This window comes from Lycorma delicatula, chromosome 1 (genome assembly GCF_047948215.1).
Source record: "Lycorma delicatula isolate Av1 chromosome 1, ASM4794821v1, whole genome shotgun sequence".
NCBI lineage: Eukaryota > Metazoa > Arthropoda > Insecta > Hemiptera > Fulgoridae > Lycorma > Lycorma delicatula.
Genome location: NC_134455.1, coordinates 20,530,242 through 20,551,941, shown reverse-complemented (window position 1 = coordinate 20,551,941; position 21,700 = coordinate 20,530,242).

Here is a 21,700-nt window from a genome sequence, read left to right as displayed (position 1 = left end):
GGGGTTGAACCCTGAGCTACTTAATCTTGCAGGATACTTGAGCTGTGGAGGTGATCAACGTAAGATATCGTTCAGCCCGGAGAAGACCACAATGATGCTACTCAAAGACCTTTAGCAATGGGTCGGCAAGTACGTGTTTCGATGTAAGGTCAGCGTATCAACAATTTTCAAGTTTAAAAGTACTTGACATGTTTCTTGATGAGAAATTGCAAATTAAGTACCATCTTCAGTACGTCGCGGGGAAGACCTCTAGTGCCTCTTTTTGGAATACGACGTGTGGTCAATCTTGATAGGGATCTTAACTTAAAGAATATGAGTATCCTGAATAAGGGTATATGCGATGCTATTGTGCTATATGTGGTGCCTTTGTGGGTGGAGAAGTTGAAATTCAAAAGCTGTCGGTATATATTATTGAGGGCTCAATGCCTTATATTGTTAATAGTAACAGGTGGTTCCCGTACGATTTCACGGGCGGCAATCTTGGTGATTGCAAGCATGAAACCGATATATTTGATTGCGTCTGAGAAGGAACAGCGTTATGTTGCTAAGAAGTCCGATGAGTTGACTTCAGAGAAAGTGCGGGAAATTGAATAACATGGCAATGCTTTGTGGCAGGCCAGATGTGATGAAACAGAGAGTGGGCGTTATACGCATGAACTCTTTCCAGATGTTATTGGTTTGAAGGGCGCCTGTTTTGTACACCCTAAGAAGTAAGTGACGCAATTTCATTCTGAGGAATATGTCACTGAAAGAGACATATTACATAGACTCTGCCTGGTGGACTCCGGTATGTGTCCACAATACGGAAAGTTGAATGGTGCCTATCATGTTCTTTACGTATGCCATAAGTACAAACTAATGCGCACGGAGACTATTTGCCGTCTCGATATTATCGGGTCGGCGTTAGATCTTCGTGTAAATTGGAGGAACCGGGCCGAGTGGGCGATCTTTGAGAATTACATTATTTACTTGGCAAGCGAAAGGATTTCCGAATGAGTTTAGGGTTTCGCTTGGATTTGTCTTATCCTTCGTTTTTTTTTTGTTTTTTTTTTTGGCCTTATCTTACGGTTTATGTCTCTGTTTTCGTTTTTGGTTTTATTTTTTTTATTGTTTCTTGTTTTCGTGTTTCGTTTTGCACTAACGTAGTGCGTTGAACTCAACTTTTTCCTATTTCAGGTAGTTAGTTATGATTTCAGATCCTTCTAGTTGTCTGTTGAGTCTTGTTAAATACTTGTGTTTTGTTTTTAAAGTATAATCTAGTTAGTACGAGATGGGAATGTCACATGTGACATTCGCATCGGTGGCATCTTGAATCAGACAAAAACAAGGCTGAGAGATGCCTTTTGCTGAAGTTTTGAAGATGATCTCCGGTAAAGCCCATCAGGGCTAGGTACGGAGGGAGTGACGTGACGATCGAAACCGTTACATTGAGGGTGTCTTCCTCTACAGGATAAGTATGTCTGGAAATATATGTCTGAAATAATATCAGATTTGTTGCTTTTTACAGAATTAGATGCAAATACCGTACTATATATCGAGGAGAGTCCTCATCTGTTGTCTGGTATACGTATGAAACCAATAGGTTATTAAAGTCACGTAAAACCAAGAAATAAGTTAGTAATTAAGTCAACTTTTTCTTTAAATCATCTTTTGTTTTGCGAATCGTAGTGAAATTTGCGATACCATTTTCCCATTTGTTTAAAAAACATTATTCTGCAGACAAATCTTAAAATTGTTCATTTTATGCATTTTGTTTTTCTTTGAATAACAGTTACTGATCAGCAATTTTATCTTTACTAAGAAAATGTATTTGTGGTTTAAATTTTTTGTATTATGTAACTAACTAAAACCTTCTTTTATAATATAAAACTCAGCTAACTCTAGTGCAGCAATATTTCGTTCATTTTAGTTCTTATCGCTTTTCATTTTACTTCAACAGTCCTGTGACACATTAACGAATACTTCAAGATTATCAGAAGGATCTTAGGAAGTAGGAACTTTCTTCTTTTTACTCTGGTTGTTTCAAAGCTTATTTACCATCGGTACATTTACTTAAACCTTCAGTGCATTGGATCTCAGTCCTCAAAAATTACACTCCAGTACAATAAAAACTTTTATGTCAAGCACATACAATTAGCAATTATGACGAACACACAGGATAACTAGAACAATAGAAAGTAAATTAAGATGTAATAAGTAAAAGTAAAAGTAAAAAAATATAAACAAATTTAAAAAAAAAAAAAAAAAAAAATTTATGTAACAAATTTGAAATTAAACGTCGAATAGATAATGCAAAATACTCTCGCATCCGAGAGTACACATTAAGACACTATAGGGACACAGGTCTAGAACGTGCAGTCGGTTCCACCTTCTAATCTCATCCCCACTGTCCAGTGCATATACTGCCAAGTGATTTTTGTGGTACTTAATCCGATGTTCATACTTTGAACTGAAACGTTACTCCTTCCGCACAGACTGTAATCGTAAATAATCCTGGATATCATCGTTCCTTGTAAACCAAGGTGCCCCTATTATATACCTTGCTAACTTATTCTCAAACAGCTGTAAGATGTCGCCATTGCATGTGCTCGCAGTGCCATATAGTTCGACTCCATAGATCCAGATAACTTTTACAATTTTTGAGTATACCTGTAGTTTATTAGACAAGGACAAATGAGAACGACCGTCCAACAACCACAACGTTTCCTTGAATTTTATTCTCAAGTTGCCTTCTCTTCTCTCTTACGCGAACTTTCCACGTTACTCAGCGATCGAGGTGCAGACCTAGGCATTTCACATTCTTAGTTTTCAGAATTACAATGTCATCAAGGTGGACCCGTGGGCAGACACCTTTCCTTATTGTCAAGGTCACATGGTTCAATTTTGCTTGATTAACGGGTATTCATCTTGAACTCAACCATTTGTTGATTAAATCCAACTCAAATTATAGGCGTTACTCGGTGCTACATTTGGGCTGGAGAACTTAACAGCGAGAACAGCTTTGTCATCTGTAGAGGAGGTCATAGCAACTTAGTTTGTAGTCGGAAGGGCTGCAGTAAAGTGGGAGTTTAACACGGGTCTCAAGATAAAGCACTAAGAAACTCCCGACTTTATTTTGATCAACGTGGACAACTCCTGGTTATATTTCACCTTCGAGAAAGTCCTTCTAGTTAGCCTTGTAGAATAAGGTAATATGATTGAGAAAGGTTCATCTTCAATTTGTTAAAAAGGCCTGAAGTCCTGTTGAATGTCTAAGAAAGCCACTGAACAGTATTTTTTCTCTTCAGGCTTCTGCTGATTACGTTAAGGTAGTTGTCTATTTGCTTGATAGTGGAATGTTCACAACGGAAATCAAACTAATGGTTAGGAATTACACGGCCATGCTTCAAAACATGTCACATCCTCCAAAGGAACAACCTTTCAAATATCTTTGGTAGAATAGGTAACAGACTTATTGGCCTACATCAAGTCATATCGTGTACTGGTTTACCAGGTTTCCGGACTATGACTACTTGCAAAGCTTTCCTCTCCTTTGGGAAGTACAGTATGTTGTCCTGAGAATGACGTTACATAGGTGATATACATGATGACTTTGGAAGGTAGTATAAAGAGAATTTTGTTTGTGATTAACTTAAAGCCAGGGCTCTTCTGTGAGCTTTCTCCCTTCTTGACCGCATGAATAACTTCATCTGTAGAGATAGGTTTAATAGGATAACCCATAAGGATCGGGCTATTTAAGAGATCAACAATTTCTTCGTCACGAGGGCTTCATATTTTGAACGTTTGAAAGATATTGCTCAAATAAGTGAAAAATATTTTAGTCTGTTCCTTCTCACGCTTAGTCCAAGACCCAACGGACAATTTCAAAGGATATTGTTATGATGGAGGTCGAAGGAAGTCCCTTATGGCGTTTCATAAGGAATCATTGCCTCTACGTAAAGGCGACAAATATGCTTTCAAGATAATATTTAAATATCTTTAACTTATAGCTTTGAAATAGCCGTCTCAACTTACGAGTGGTCCTGTTTAGAGATATCCTATCCTTCGCTCTTCTGCATCGTCGCCACCTTCTCCTGAGCCCTTTTCATAGGAATAAAATGTAATACCTCCCTCAGGGGCCTGTATTCGTTCGACCCTCACAAACTTTCGGTGTCGGTTGCCATGTACACTCATGTAGGATTGAGGTCTAGTAACGCGTCGCGTTATCAGTATCATCGGAGAATCTCAACCATTTGACTGAGTCAAACTGACTTTTGATTTGACTGGTTTTGTCAGCAACAAAGCAGTAAAGTGAACTTATTAATTAATTGAATTTCTATCTTTGATATTTTTTCTAACAAATTAATGAAATAACAGGACATAATAACTAAAAGACAAAGAAAAGAACTGGAACGGTATCTGATATATCCGTTGATGATAACCATTAGTTAATTACGAATCTTATATTTAGTAATAAATTGATTTTCACTATGTATATTTTCATTAACTTTTTCATTCGTCTATGAAATTTCTACCAAATCCGACTTCAGGATGTTCATCAGTTTGGTTTTAGTTTGAAGTTCACTCTGTCTCGGTATTATTTTTAATTTTTAAAGTGAATCATATTAGTGTGAATGAATTGCCATAAAGTAGAAGAAGGATGATAAAGTATTGTTTTTGAAAGAGTTAAGTAGTCACTTAACAAATGATAAAGGAGTGGTGGACGAATTTGAAAGGGATGCTACCCGACTGTAATTAGGGGAGTTCATGTCACCTGTTGCCTGTAAACACTTACACCCATCCTTTCATACAAAACAGTTTCCTCTTTTTAGTCTGTGGACCCTTTACACCACTTAGGTTTAATTTTATTTCTTTAAGTGCAGCAGTTTTCAATAAATATCTAAAACATAAACACAAAATACGTTTTATTAGATATAATTTGAAAGAACTTCTCTTTAAATTCTTTCATTTTTAAACATTTGACGTGGTTTTCATCGTTAGGTCTATTTTTAGTTCTTTGTACGAAGTAAAGGAAGTATTGTGATCGCAAAAAATTTTGGTTTTTAAGATTTAAACGGAGATGTCTACTTTGACCATTCCTGAATTTATTTTTACTAATTTCGGCGTGACGTCTGTACGTACAAATATATATCACATAACTCAAAAATGAATAGCCATAGGATGTTGAAATTTCAGATTTAGGACTGTTGTAACATCTAATTGTGCACCTCCACTTCTGTTGCAATCGACTGAAACAAAAGTGTCCAAAAAAGCCCAAAATCCAATCTAATAAGGAGGAATAAACGATTATAAAATGATCTCTTTCAAGGTAATTAAGAGAAGGAGAATATCATTTTCCCTAATTTTCAAATAGATAAAACAAGTAATAATAAAGTTACACATTCTGTTAATAAATGCGTGGATATGGTATCTTTTTTGAGACAGCACTGTACAATACTATTTTATAAATAATAATAATAATAATAATAATACAGCCTGATTAAGAGAACAGCAAAAAATTTAGAAAACAATTTAAAAATCAAAGCATACTTTAATTGAAAAATAATACAATATCTGGGTTCATATATAAGATTATAAACAGGTTTATATTGTCGATCATACAGAGCGGAAAATTTATCCCGGATTTCTGTTCTCCCACTAAACTGAGGTCATACTGAAGTTATTGTTATGGTTTTACATAAGAAGAAACCAGACGGTTTCTTATGATTTTCACCTGAAAAATCAAATAAAACAGATTCAGAACTGCATTTTTTTCTTATTTTTCATGATATCCAACGTAAAGCAGGAACATTCGGTGACGAAAGACGCATTGTTACTTCCTTGTACGAAGTAAAGGAAGTACTGTGATTGTGAAAAATTTCGGTTTTCAGATATTAACGGAAATATACGTTTTGTCCATCCCTACGTACGTATGTATCTCGCATAACTTAAAAACGATTAGCCGTAGGGTGTTGAAATTAGCCGTAGGATTTAGGACTGTTATAAAATCTTTTGTTTAATGCAATTATAAGCTCTCATTGAGAGCTTTTCAACGATATATCGTAAATAGTACTTATTTTTATTGGTTCCAGATTTGTAGCCAAATGAATTTTTAATTAATGAAATACTTGATTCTTACAAGGCACATCGGTTCAAATCAGACTTCATCTTTTTTTTAACTTTTTTCAATTTAAATATATTGATTTAGTGATATTAATTATTAACCTCTAATTGTAAGAAAACCTTTACGATAAATAATAATTCAATAATAACAATAAAAAGTAACATGAAAAATATCAGAAGTTATTAATGAAAATAATTTCACGTACTTTTTATTTTAAAAAAATGCGTATATGAAATTTAATAGGCGTACAAGGAAGTCAATCTGGTGTCCAGATTAGATTTTAATTACGGTAATTGTGTCAGAGAACAAATTATTTTACGAATTTGAGGTAAGATACCATCTTATAATGTTATACATATTCATTTATAATTCGTTTTGAAAAAAATAACCCAAGAATAAATCTATTTTTTTATATTACAAAAGGTTTTTAAAAACATATGATAAAAACCCTTTTTGAAACAATTTGACAGGAAATTTTCAAGTAAATATGAAGCGTATCCATAAGGCTTAATGAATCGCGTCCATAAATAACTTATCCCTTCTTTAAAAGTAAAATATTTTGTTATCCTAATTATAAATTTACAAATTTTTTTTTGCAAAAGATTTTGTTTAACATAACTCTAGAAAAGTGTTGCATTTTCAGCTCTTAATAGTGGTTCATGGCAAATTGGGAAGAAAAATAAACGTACCTGTATTTTACGGCAATATTAGTAAAAATTTTTAAATAATAATTAAGATTTTTGATATGTTAAATAATATATGTCTTTGCATTGATTAATACCATAATAAATTGGCTAATGATCTTGTTCATTCTAAGGCTACAATTTTAAGGATTATATATGATAAAGCAATAATTTACTAACACAATGGGCTGTGAAGAATGCAGGCGGTACTGATTTAAATGGTGTAGATTGAAACAAATGACCCTATTTATTCACAGAATCTTAACAAAAGCTCAATTCACCAATTTTCTTCGTCTTGGACCAATCAAACTAAGCGTTACAATGTTTAGATTGTTTTTACCAATTTCTTCATTTTCTGTTTTTATATTTACTTTTGAAGTATGTCGTTTATAACACAGCAAGGAAGCACTTTTGATGATCCTGAAGATTTTTGAATGGATCTAGATCACTGAAATTTTGAAATAATACACTGGTCCCCAAGTTTGTATTTCATGAACTCTTTGTCTAAAACTGAATTGATTTTCTGGAATTAAGTTATTTTCTTTAATTAAGATTTTAATCTTTTTAATATCAGTTTCTCGTTTATTTTAGAGATAATGAGAAGCAGACTGATTGACATTAGGAGCCTGATATACTTCATTCTTAGAAATCAATACAATTTGAGAAACAGTTTACTGAGCTGAGAAATTGCCATTTGCAAATGAGAACTGAAAATTGCAGTAACATTAGCGCATTTTTGTAAATTGCTTGAAAAATGTTCTCTTTAATTAAATCTTATCCTGGAGAAATTTCTGGTGCTAAGGTCTTATCAAGTAACTACTTTAAATGGGTAAAAATTTTAATTGTGTTTAGTGGCTTAAATGAGTGAAATTTTTGATTAGGTGATCGTTTTAATTACTGGTGAAAACTGTGATTACGTTTCGAAATAGTCATTGACCTCAGTAGTGTCTCGTCATTCAAAGTTGTGATGTTGGCATGGAGGGGTTTAGTGCTCTTTCAAAGTGTAGCAAATATGTAGCCCTTTTTACCGCACTGCAAGTTCTCTTACTATCTGATTTTCGTAGAGATGTAATGAAACTTCAGAAATTTTAAGATATTTCATAGCTATACACATTGATTAATTTGAATATGGAAAAGAAAAGAAACATGCACATTTTTACAAATGTAAAAATGTGCATGTTTCAGCTCTATAAGATTCTAATTTAGTTTGTTAGCAGGCATTGTGATAATTTCTAAGGCTAGTCAGAAAAATGTACAGTGTAGTGCCAAATACAAAGCAGTCTTCATTTTTCTGTCGTTTGTTTTCTATGTCATTATATTAACATTTATAGGAAAAGAAAGTTATTTTGGTGCAGAAGATTAGGTCGCTTCTTAAACAAATCTCTTGGAAGCACTACTGCTTTCTCTATATCATACACGTTTTAAGGATAAATTTAAAACGCTATTGTTAATCATTACGCACCGAAAATCTTCTCAAACATTATTTTTGTTCTATCTTAAACGGTAGATTACTAAAACTCTTTTCATTACATAACGACCGAAAACTTATCGGTTTCCAATTAAATTTTAAAAATTACAAAAATAATTTTCTGATATGTCACTAATGGGAAGAAATAAAACTGATAAACACCTTAACGAGAAGAGCAGATAACGAGGAGTGTCCTTACTGTTCAGAAATTGACACACCTGAGCATGTAGTGTTCCTATGTAGAAGATGGTGAGATAAGAATATGAAGCTTCCGTGAGCTCACTTCAAGTTAATAACATAATCTCCAACCCACCGGGTTGGTCTAGTGGTTAACGCGTCTTCCCAAATCAGCTGATTTGGAAGTCGAAAGTTACAGCGTTCAAGTACTAGTAAAGCCAGATATTTTTACACGGATTTGAATACTAGACCGTGAATATCGGTGTTTTTTGGTGGTTGGGTTTCAATTAACCACACATCTCAGGAATGGTCGAACTGAGAATGTACAAGACTAACACTTCATTTACAGTCATACATATCATCCTCATTCATCCACTGAAGAATTATGTAAACGGTAGTTACCGGAGGCTGAACAGGAAAAAGAAGAATAACATAATCTCCAAAATTTTGGAAAACGAGGAATGGTTCGTCACAATAGCAAATTTAGCGGCTAACATCATACGACAGAAAGATAGACCGTAAAGAGATGAACCGTCATGTACTGACGTTAAAAAAAGGCCTGAGATCAGGCGAAGAGTTGGACCGGAGAGTGAAAGGGTTATAGACAGCCCTCTGCGGAGCCATCGTTTGTCTGCCCCTGTGCAGATAGGCGATTGTGATAAAGCACAGGGACTCTTGCCCCCCCCGAGCTCAAAGGGACCCCTTCGCCAATCTGCCCCTGTGCATATAGGCGATAGTGATAAAGCACAGGGACTCTTGCCCCCCGAGCTCAAAGGCACCCCCGGGATCGTGTAGTGTTTAATTGCTGATCCGACCACGGGTGGGGAGAAACGGTGAACTAGGAGTTTTAGTCGATAGGGTGCGGGCACACATAGGCTCTTAATAACATCTAGCCGAACCCGTACGATTCTGACACTCCCCCACTTATGGGGGGTACGCAACTGGTAATTCTCCACAACATCGATAAAAAAAAGCTGTTCCGCAAGGAACAGCTTGCTAATATATATATATATATATATATATATATATATATATTGGCACTGACTTCGATGAGATTTCTATGAATAGATTCTGAAAATTTTAACTTTTCTCCTAGTGAAGGGAATTTAACCCCCTTTCTTTCATGAAAGATCTTAGCCTTCGTTATTAGCTAGGTGACTAATCTGTTCAATTTAGCTTATACTGCTTATGGGAACTGTTGAAAAGAAATTTAATTATAAAATCTTGGTTATATTCACATGAATAAATTCACATGAATAAATTAACATATCAAAACAATGACCAACAAACATATCAATCAATCAATTATAGGTACGATTTTTTAACATTATGAACCTAACATTTTAATTTATATGAATTATTTAAACGGTGATACGTAATCAAATATTAATTCAGAAATGAGTATAAATATTTTTTGCGGTAAATTAGTTTATTTTTAATAAATTACTCAATGTATTCGTTTTTTCATCTTAAAAGAATGCAGGAGCTTACGATATTTTGTCGGAAATCTGTTGTAATCCTGACCTGTTTACATTTTTATCCGGTGTGTTTGTTTGTAAAGGGAAACTGGCGCCTCTTCTTCACCTGGTGTTTGCTAAGATCTTCTTTGTATTTTGTGACCGACGAGAGGTACTCATATTTTACAATACTCCTCTTGCTTTTATACACATCAAGAGAACGGCTTCCTTTCTACTTGTGTTTACGTTTTTCCTACCTAGTGGTTTTGTTTCAAAGCCACCGTCATCAAATAAAACAATAATATTTTCGATTCTAAGTAAATAGTATAAGCGAATAGGCCCTATTCTTTTAAAGATAAAACTGGTTCCCTAGAAGAATATCTAAATCAGTAAATGGTGTTTAAACAGAATTCATAATATGTAATTTAAATAATCTTTATTCTTACGCCAAAAGTTAACGACAAAGTTTAATTTCAAAGTTAATTTAATACAATGAGTTTTGATTATAAAGTAAATATAACTAGTTCGTACAAGGTAAATGAATGGATAGCCTTAATCGGTACAAAAAATATTCATTAACTTGTACGTATTTCATATTTGCTTAATATTAAGATAATCGTGCAAATATCAGCAGTAAAAGGTATTTATTTTTTGAAAAAAGTGAAGAATAATAACTAATTATACTCATTTAGATAATGAGCCTACTAAATTTGCAAGTGATACCAAAAACACATCAATATTTAAAGCAAACAAAAAAATATTGTTGCTAAGTAATCATCATTTTTTTAATACCACATGACATGAAGAAAAAATATTTTTTTTCTTAAAGATTACACTAGAAGGTTTATAAAAACTGAGAAAACATTTTTTTAAGAATAAAAATAATACCGATGTTATTTAAAACCGTCTGTTTGTTGTAAATAAATAAAATTCATTAAGTGTGGAAGATTACAAAATGACAGATTTCAATACTATATTACTCTACTTTGTACCAAATTATCACAGAATCCTTCCTTCTAATTGGCTGGTTAGAAATAAGAATGTAATAACTTGCTTTATTTTTGAGCAAATACTAGCAAGTTATGTTTAACTATATATAAAATTATTAATCAATTAATTTAAAAAAAAATTAAGTTCTCGAATTGGGCCTCTGATAATTAAATAACTGCTACCTGACAATTGTGTTTTAAGTACAAAACATAATTTTATTTGTCCTCAGTCATTTGACTGGTTTGATGCAGATCTCCAAGATTCCCTATCTAGTGCTAGTCGTTTCATTTCAGTATACCCTCTACATCCTACATCCCTAACAATTTGTTTTACATATTCCAAACGTGGCCTGCCTACACAATTTTTTCCTTCTACCTGTCCTTCCAATATTAAAGCGACTATTCCAGGATGCCTTAGTATGTGGCCTATAAGTCTGTCTCTTCTTTTAACTATATTTTTCCAAATGCTTCATTCTTCATATATTTGCCGCAATACCTCTTCATTTCTCACTTTATCCATCCATCTGATTTTTAGCATTCTCCTATAGCACCTCATTTCCAAAGCTTCTAATCTTTTCTTCTCAGATACTCCGATTGTCCAAGCTTCACTTCCATATAAAGCGACACTCCAAACATATACTTTCAAAAGTTTTTTCCAGATATTTAAATTAATTTTTGATGTTAACAAATTATATTTCTGACTGAAGGCTCGTTTCGCTTGTGCTATTCGGTATTTAATATCGCTCCTGCTTCGTCCATCTTTAGTAATTCTACTTCCCAAATAACAAAATTCTTCTACCTCCATAATCTTTTCTCCTCCTATTTTCACATTCATTGGTCTATCTTTGTTATTTCTAATACATTTCATTACTTTTGTTTTGTATTTGTTTATTTTCATGCGATAGTTCTTGCGTAGGACTTCATCTATGCCGTTCATTGTTTCTTCTAAATCCTTTCTTTTTACTCTCGGCTAGAATTACTAAATCATCAGCAAATCGTAGTGTCTATCTTTTCACGTTGTACTGTTACTCCGAATCTAAATTGTTCTTTAACATCATTAACTGCTAGTTCCATGTAAAGATTAAAAAGTAACGGAGATAGGGAACATCCTTGTCAGATTCCCTTTCTTATTACGGCTTCTTTTTTATGTTCTTCGATTATTACTGTTGCTGTTTGTTTCGTGTACATGTTAGCAATTGTTCTTCTATCTCTGTGTTTGAACCCTAATCTTTTTAGAATGGAACATTTTATTCTTGTCTACGTTATCGAATGTTTTTTCTAGGTCTATAAACGCCAAGTATGTTGGTTTGTTTTTCTTTAATCTTCCTTCTACTATTAGTCTGAGGCCTAAAATTGTTTCCCTTGTCCCTATACTTTTCCTGAAACCAAATTGGTCTTAACCTAACACTTCTTCCACTCTCCTCTCAATTCTTCTGTATAGAATTCTAGTTATGATTTTTGATGCATGACTAGTTAAACTAATTGTTCTGTATTCTTCACATTTATCTGCCCCTGCTTTCTTTGGTATCATGACTAGAACCCTTTTTTTGAAGTCTGACGGAAATTCCCCTTTTTCATAAATATTACACACCAGTTAGTATAATTTATCAATCGCTTCCTCACCTGCACTGCGCAGTAATTCTACAGGTATTCCGTCTATTTCAGGAGCCTTTCTGCCATTTAAATCTTTTAATGCTCTCTTAAATTCAGATCTCAGTATTGTTTCTCCCATTTCATCCTCCTCAACTTCCTCTTCTTCCTCTATAACACCATTTTCTAATTCATTTCCTCCGTATAACTCTTCAATATATTCCACCCATCTATCGACTTTACCTTTCGTATTACATATTGGTGTACCATCTTTCTTTAACACATTATTAGGTTTTAATTTATGTACCCCAAAATTTTTCTCAAACTTTCCTGTATGCTCCGTCTATTTTACCAATGATCATTTCTCTTTCCACTTCTGAACACTTTTCTTTAATCCACTCTTCTTTCGCTAGTTTGCACTTCCTGTTTATAGCATTTCTTAATTGTAGGTAGTTCCTTTTACTTTCTTCATCACTAGCATTCTTATATATTCTACGTTCATCCATCAGCTGCAATATATTGTTTGAAACTAAAGGTTTTCTACCAGTTCTCTTTGTTCCGCCGAAGTTCGCTTTTGCTGATTTAATAATTTCCTTTTTAACATTCTCCCATTCTTCTTCTACATTTTATACCATATCTTTTTTACTCAGACCTCTTGCGAAGTCCTCCTCAAAAATCTTCTTTACCTCCTCTTCCTCAAGCTTCTCTAAATTCCACCGATTCATCTGATACCTTTTCTTCAGGTTTTGAAATCCCAATTTACATTTCATTATCACCAAATTATGGTCGCTATCAATATCTGCTCCAGGGTAAGTTTTGCAGTCAACGAGTTGATTCGTAAATCTATGCTTATCCATGATATAATCTATCTTATACCTTCCAGTATCGCCTGGCTTTTTCCAAGTGTATATTCTTCTATTATAATTTTTAAATTGGGTGTTGGCAATTACTAAATTATACTTTGTGCAAAACTCTGTAAGTCTGTCCCCTCTTTCATTCCTTTTGCCCATCCCGTATTCATCTACTATATTTCCTTCCTTGCCCTTTACAATGCTTGCATTCCAATCTCCAACTATTATTAAATTTTCATCTCCTTTTACGTGTTTAATTGCTTCATCAATCTCTTCGTATACACACTCTACCTCATCATCATCATGGGCGCTTGTAGGCATATAGACGTTAACAATCGTTGTATGTTTAGGTTTTGATTTTATCCTTATTACAATGATTCTATTGCTATGCGTTTTGAAGTATTCTACTCTCTTCCCTATCTTCTTGTTCATTATGAAACCTACTCCTGCCTGCCCATTATTTGAAGCTGAGTTTTAATTATTCTAAAATCACCTGACCAAAAGTCGCCTTCCTCTTCCCACCGAACCTCACTAATTCCTACTACATCCATATTTATCCTATCCATTTCTCTTTTAAAATTTCCAGCCTACCAACCTTTTTAAACTTCTAAATTCCACGCTCCGACTCGTAGAATGTTATTTTTTAATTTTCTGGTGATCCCCTCCTTAGTAGTCCCCACTCGGAGATCCGAACGGGGGACTAGTTTACCTCCGGAATATTTTTACCAAGGAAGGCGCCTCCATCATTTCATATGAAAATGCAGAGAGCCACATTTTCTTGGAAAAAAAGCAGCTGTAGTTTTCCATTGCTTTCAGCTTTGCAGTACTCAGAGGACTGAGTGATGTTGATATAGCTGTTTAAGTCGTCCTGACCTATGCCCTAACAACTACTGAAAGAGCTGCTGCTCTCTTTCAGGATTCATTCCTTAGTCTGGCTCTCAACAGATACCTCTCCGATATGGTTGCACCTTCGGTCCAGCTACTCTGTATCACTGAGTACTCAAGCCCCCTCACCAACGGCAAGGTCTCATGATTCATAGAGGAGGCAACACATAATAAGCAAACAATATTGTTATCTAATAAGAATATTATCTTTCTTTCTAAAAAATTTATATTCAGTTTTTGTCAACAATAGTAGTGTAATAATCATGTGGTTAGTTATTCCAGGTTTATTTTATCTTAATTTTTACTTTACTGAATATATAGTTGTTATACTGTACAGTATACACCACAAGAGAAAATATATTAATCGGATTCAATTTTTCATGTCAAGGATTTTTCAGATCTTGACGTTTCATTACCCTTCTAATTAAAAAAAAATAATAAAATTTTACTTTTGAAACTATCAGAATTTTGTATATACCTACTGGATTATATGGGTATACGTAGATGGCCTGGTTTTTGATTGATATCTCCACTGAATGGACCGATTTTGATGAAATTTGCAGATGATTTCTGAAAATGGGTATTGAAGCAGTTTAATTTTGGCCAATGCCAAAATTAAATAGAAGATACGTATCTTAGATATCCGGAATCTCAAAATTTTACTGAAAGGGTAAGTAAAATTTTCCCGTAATTTAATTTCGACTAATATATTTTCTGATGGTGTTAGGTCTTATTCAATCTTCTATAAAAGGGGTGAGTAAAAAATTATATTTTCTTGTTTTACACCTCTGGTTTCAAAAGTCAAATTCTTTTACAAATTAGATGATTACTTTACTATTTATTTTGCTATGTTTTATGTAATTTATTCATATGAGAGAATAATAAGCTTGCTTTTGCTTATCAATTAATTTTTTTTTATATTTTCAGATTGGATTATCCAGCTTTTACAATTTTTTTTACGATAACTTTTAAATCTGTAGGTCATTCATGTAATTTAATCTTGATTACAACTGGTCAGGGGTTGGAAAGGTAAGTCACTATTGGTTCCGTATCTCAAAATTTTACTTAGTAGAATACTTTTTTCAGAACTTTTAACTTGTACTTTGATGATGTTTCTCTTAATTTTTCTCCTAATTAGTAGACTGACTAGGGCTTTACCTTTTTCAACTAAGATTGCTTGCTTTACTTTCCCAGCGAAGAGTGAAAAGTTAAGCAACTTTGTGTCGGTTTTTTTTGGAGTTGGTACCGTAAAATATATTAAGAACAAAGATTGTGAGAAATTGTTACCTGTGATACTATTAAAATTGCAAATAAATCCATAACTCACGCCACGGAACTGATTAAAATCCATCACCTTCAGTAACATATCAGATGTTGAGAATCCTACAGGTATATATGAGATATATATATATATATATATATATATATTATAATATAGATCAGATAATCTATTTTTATACATTACTGAAATAGTATTCACCATGACCATTTATACGTAATTTTATTTGAAAATGTATTTACTTTTTATTTAAATGAAAATTTAGCCAGTTAAGCAATTTTAATAATTAGAAACAGATTTATGTAAAATTATTCTTTAGTGAAATATTACTGTTTCTTATTATTTTTATTAATAGTAAAAAGAAAACATTATTTTGTATGATACTAAAATTAAAAATGGAACACACATTTGGTTTACGTCGTTCTTTTCATATTATATAGTGATACTGAAGCATTTATTTACAACTTTTGATAGACATTTTAAAATTTGCCTTCTGTGTAGTAATAATATTAATATTAGGCTTAATGGAAAATATGAAACTAACAGGTAAGTTTTTGAAATAAATTGTTCTAGATGCAGTTTACCGCTCCTCAATAAAATTAGTTTAATGAAACTGCCGATTTCGTGGCATTGTTGAACCTTATCGGCCTTTCACCCGGATATCCCGGATTCGAATACCGGTCAGGATGGAATTTTTCATGTTGCAAATTTCCATATTCATACCCTCACAAACAAGCTTCCTCGTCAACTTCCGGGTTATCAGTTAAAGAAAAAAATATTATTTTCACCCTTCAGCTATTATAATTACGAGAGGTTATCTCTAAAGTAAAGACCGTTTCATTGTCAAAAAAACTTATTCTGAAAACTATATAAATATATTTTGTTTCTCTTAAACTACATAACTTATACTACTTGTCTATATAATTGTCACATGAATTAAGACAATTATCATAGCAATACACCAGCTTCAATATAACCTGGTCATGTTCTTCCGCCGCCAACCCAGTTAGCTACTGATTAACAGTATTTTTAAGTTCATCATTTTTCAAGTTCTCGCAAATCGCTTACCACTCAGAGATTCTTTCAATTTCTTTCCGGGTTATCGTAAATTTCCCATCCGAATGTTCTCAGTAAATCACGTGTCGGACCCGTAACATGTGGACGTGGACGTACATTGTCGTGCAGCAGGACGACGGGGTCGGTCGGTCGCCCACGTCCCCAATTTTGAATGGCACGCCGTAACATACGTAGATTTTCACAGTAGGCTTATAGTGACATAGACTTATAGTTATTTAGTTGTCGTTCCACGTGGAATGAAATCGATTAGCAATGTGCCAAACCTATCCCAAAAGACTGTGGCCATAAGTTTGAGTCCAAACGGCTGTGGCTTGACCTTTGTTGGTCTGGTTGGTTATTAAGGATGACGCCATTCACTTGACTGCCGTTTTCTCTCTGGCGTGTAATACGAAATCCATGTTTCATCGCCGATAACGATAAAATTAAGGAACTCATCACCTTTTTCTGTGTAACGCATCAAAAATTCAAAAGCTGATCCCATTCAAAGTTTTTTGTGACGTTCCGTTAAGACGTGCGGCATAAAACGTGCACAAACCTTCCTGAAGCTTAAGTAGTCATGAACAATGTGACCGATAACAACTGTTGAAATATCAGGAAAAAGAAGGCCCGGGTCAGAAGTTGTTGAACGACGATCTTTTCTGATTTCATCATCGACGAGTTTCAACACGTCTTCTGTGGTTATCGAGGGCCTCCCCGAAAGTTTTTCATCATGCACATTAATTCTCTTATTTTTTTAACCTTTCACGCCATTATCGGACGTTTCTTTCATTCATTAAATTATCACTGTATACACCAACCGACTGCCTATGAATTTCAGCCGGCTTAACGTTTTGATGGTTTAAAAAACGTATGACTCCACGTGTTTCACAGTCGGCGGCAACATCGAGTTTCCTATTCCTTTTTTAACGTAATAACAACTCACACGTAATCAAAGGTAGATACTACAACGCGACAAATTACAAACAACAATGCACTGTGTACATTAGTAGCGTGGCCATAAACGATACAGGTTCGCCAACCTTAAGGAGAGAAATTTCCCAGCGGTCTTTACTTTAGAAACATCCCTCGCATTTCTGTTCTATGCTCTCAGAGATATCAGGTTCATATTGCAATGAACGTAACTTTAGTAATTTCTTCTAGTTACCTTTGAATTTTGATATTACTTACATTGGTTATTGGTATATGTAATTTTTATTTGTTGTTAGGGTTCAATTAACATTACTGTCCTAGAGATATTAAATACAACCAGTTGCTGAACTCTATAATCTGGCTAAATATTTACAGATTTTATAGTTTAAAGAATAAAACTAATATATTTTGAAAATTTGGAAATGTGTAACATTTTAGGACACCTACCACTGAAAAAAAGGCTATTCTGCTAATTACTTTTAAAAAAAATTAATTAATTATTAGAAATCTTAGATTTTGTTTAACAGAAGCAATAGATTTTAAATTATTCCGAATTCTAGGATCGAACCAGGATCTTTAGATCTTCAGTCTAACGCTCTCCCAATTGAGCTATTTCGGCTTCACAAGTATGTTTACTGATATATGATATTGATGAATGAAGCACTGCTTGCTACATTGAGTTCAATTTTATTTTCGTTTTAATTATTAACTATGTTTTTTTTTAAAAGCATAACTTAACAAAATGATTAGAAAAATTAAAGAGTTAAAAAAGAGAATGGTGATGTTTATTTGGAGAAAGTTAGACTGAAGATGTAAAAGTCCTTGGTTCGATTACAAGATTCACTTTTTTGAAGTACTCACAAGGCTATCCGAGAAGTACATGAAAGAATTTACTGAAATAAAGTGTTTCAGTTACTGTATTAAAAAACTTTGCTTCTAAGAAGTATGTTAAAATCAACACTATTTTTATTGCAGCGGTAAAAAAAATTATTCAATTAGTAAATAAAAAGGTAAACGTTTGTTCGTTGTTACTGATTTTGCAACAAATTTTAATTTTTTTTTCTTGGCTACTGCTAACCATTTGATCAAAAATTCAATTAAATATTTAGATTACTAAAAAAAGAGTTATCGATTTCAAATATTTAATAACTAATACAACAAAATCACCCTATCTATATTTAACTAACTCTGATGAGATACATCGGCCTTTTCTTTTCAATACATATTTCACGATACTGGGAAATTGCGACACAAATTCGAACTTCGTATTCAAAGCACACAAGTTTTGGTAATGTTAAAGAGAAATAAGTTATTAAAAAATTAAAATTGTTTAAAAAATTGTTTCTTGTATTCAGGAGTTCTCTTTACTCTCGCCTAGTTAACTTAAAAAAAGAAAATTACAATATTTAAGTAATCTTACTTTTGTGTTGATGTATACTTCTTTTGTTTCAATATAACATATAAAATAATGCTTCAAAGAATTTTTTGCATTTAATTAATCTTTTCAAAACAAATAAATTTCAATGGGGATCAAAAATAATTGTTTTTGAGATCGCATTCGCAGTTGTTATTTATAGTGAAGATTTCTTTACAACCACTTTTGAGTAGTTTTTAGATAATTTTCTGAAGATGGTTATCGTTTTTACAAAATATTTATTGATTTAAACATACTTTTTTCCAGCAGATGTAAGCCATTATTATGAACGATATTTGACGACTGTATGTTTTTTTGTTGGAGATTTTCAGGAGATAAATACCGGCTCAGTTGTTGGTTCTATCTTAATCATATTATGTGTGAATTATCAACCAATCCTTTATTTGAATTCCATAATATTGGCCACACTATATAATTTAAAGTAATGATACACCGAGTAGCATGGTATAAAAGATTTAAAACAAAACGTTGGTTATGCTTTAATGGGTCTTATTACCCATTATTTCCCACCAAAGAGCTTTTTCCTGATGTTTCTATAGAGTGATTTAGGAAAAAAATTTAAATAATTTGGGAACTGATTCTAAAGATTGAAATAAGGGAAAAACTTTATACAAACCTATGTTCGAAAATGCTTTGTTATCGAGTTACGACTAGCAAAAGATTTTGCCCGGATTTCAGTTTCACCTGTAAAATGAGGTATATTGAAATTGTTATGGTGTCATACAGAGGTATTCACGGGAACCGGATGTTTTGAAGTGGGTTGTACTCGGGCGTTCGTGGTGGAAGAGGCACGTGGCTGGTGTTTGACGTTTCCTTTGTTCATAGCATTTACATTTTAGTCGTTGAGATGGAACCGTGGACGCTAGACCAACGCCTGTACGCGTATGACAGTTTTGTGCGAAATGACGAATCCGTAACTGCTGTTCAGCGAGATTTCCGCCGTCAGTTTAATATCCATCGTAATGCAAGTGTCCCTTCTCGTAACACAATATTGCGACGGGTAAACAACCTTCGAACAAGCGGTTCAATATTGAAGAAAAAACCACAGGGTCCCCGACGAACTCCTAGCACTCCGGAGAACATCGAACGAGTAAGGGAAGCCATTGTCAGAAGCCCACGCCCCTCTATTCAGAGGCATTCAGCAGCGCTTCAAATGAGCACAAGTACGGTAAGACGAATTCTGCATACAGACCTGCATTTCCATCCTTACAATATAGCAGCAGTTAAACGAGCAAGATTACGCTGCGATTACAATTTTGTCGACAAATGCTTACCGTTTTCGAGGAAAATGAAAATTTATTATTTTTAATGAGTGACGAAGCCCATTTTCATCTGAATGGCTTCGTCAACAAACAGAATTGCCGGTATTGGGCAGAATGAAACCCACATCAGCTTCACGAGAGACCACTTCATAGCCCAAAGGTGACTGTCTGGTGTGCAATAGGAAAGGTCGGTGTTATTGGACCATATTTTTTTGAAGAAAATGACGCTGCCGTAACTGTAACAGCTGATCGTTACATTGCGATGATGAATACGTTTTTCATCCCTGAGTTACGAAACCGGGGAATCGATTTTCAAAATGTGTTATTCCAGCAGGATGGAGATACAGCGCACACAGCGAGGGCAACGATGGCTGTTCTCCGTAACTTGTTTCCGGAACGGAACGTTTCCAGATTCGGCGACATTCCTTGGCTCCCTCGGTCCCCCGACTTGAGTAGTTGGGAATTTTTTTCTGCGGGTGTTTCTGAAATCGCGGTTGTACGGCAATAAACCGCGTACATTGGAGGACCTAAAGATAGCAATTCGTAATCACGTCACCCAGATTGATGTAGACCTGTTGCAAAGAATTGAGGCCAGTTACCGTGAAAGGCTACAACAATGTATTGCCCAAAATGGACATCACTTGCCGGACATAATTTTTCGTTCATGAGTAAGTAACAAATGCTTTGATTTAACAAGTGTTTCAGTTCCAATAAAACGTTTTTAAAGTAAATATTCAATTTTTTATTATAAGTTATATTCAGTTTTTTTTAAGTTATATTCAATTATTTTAAAAACATCCGGTTCCCGTGAATGACCCTACAATGAGTTAACTTGATGGCTACTTATATTTTTTAAACTGAAAAACTGAATAAACAGGTCCCAGAACTGTATCTCCCGTAATACAAATTAAACATGAAGTTAGTACCTCAACTGACTGCTAGTCACCGCTAAACGGGATTCCCACGTGTAAAATGGGATTTTAGGAGCACATAACAGAGGTCGTCTCACAATCATACGTTACCTTCAGTTCGCTGAGGCATTCTTGCTAATAATATATGTACCTAACCTTCTATAAAGTATATGTTCCTAAAGCATCTATAAATGCTTATGATATAAGCATTCTTATAGCATATTTTTGTATGTCGCATTTTATTGTTGTATTATATTTTTATAGATCTCATTTTATTGTAGTAAAACTTGTATTATCAATTTAATTTTTTGAAGTAGGATTTGTATTGTACAAATCAAAGGTTCATTTTTTATTTAAATGTTTATTTATTGGCTGGCACCGCCTTCTAAAACAGTTATTTGTTGTAAATACTTTTACTTTAGTAAATAAATAACAATATTATTGTTGTAAATTATTTTATTTCACAATTTTTAGTGGTATCTAGTACCTATATATATATATATTTATATAATGAATATATTAATATTATTATAATAGATATATTATTACATGTTAAAATATGGGTATATGGGTAGGTCTACTATACGCTTTGTTTAAATGAGTCAACGACGTTTAAAGAAACGT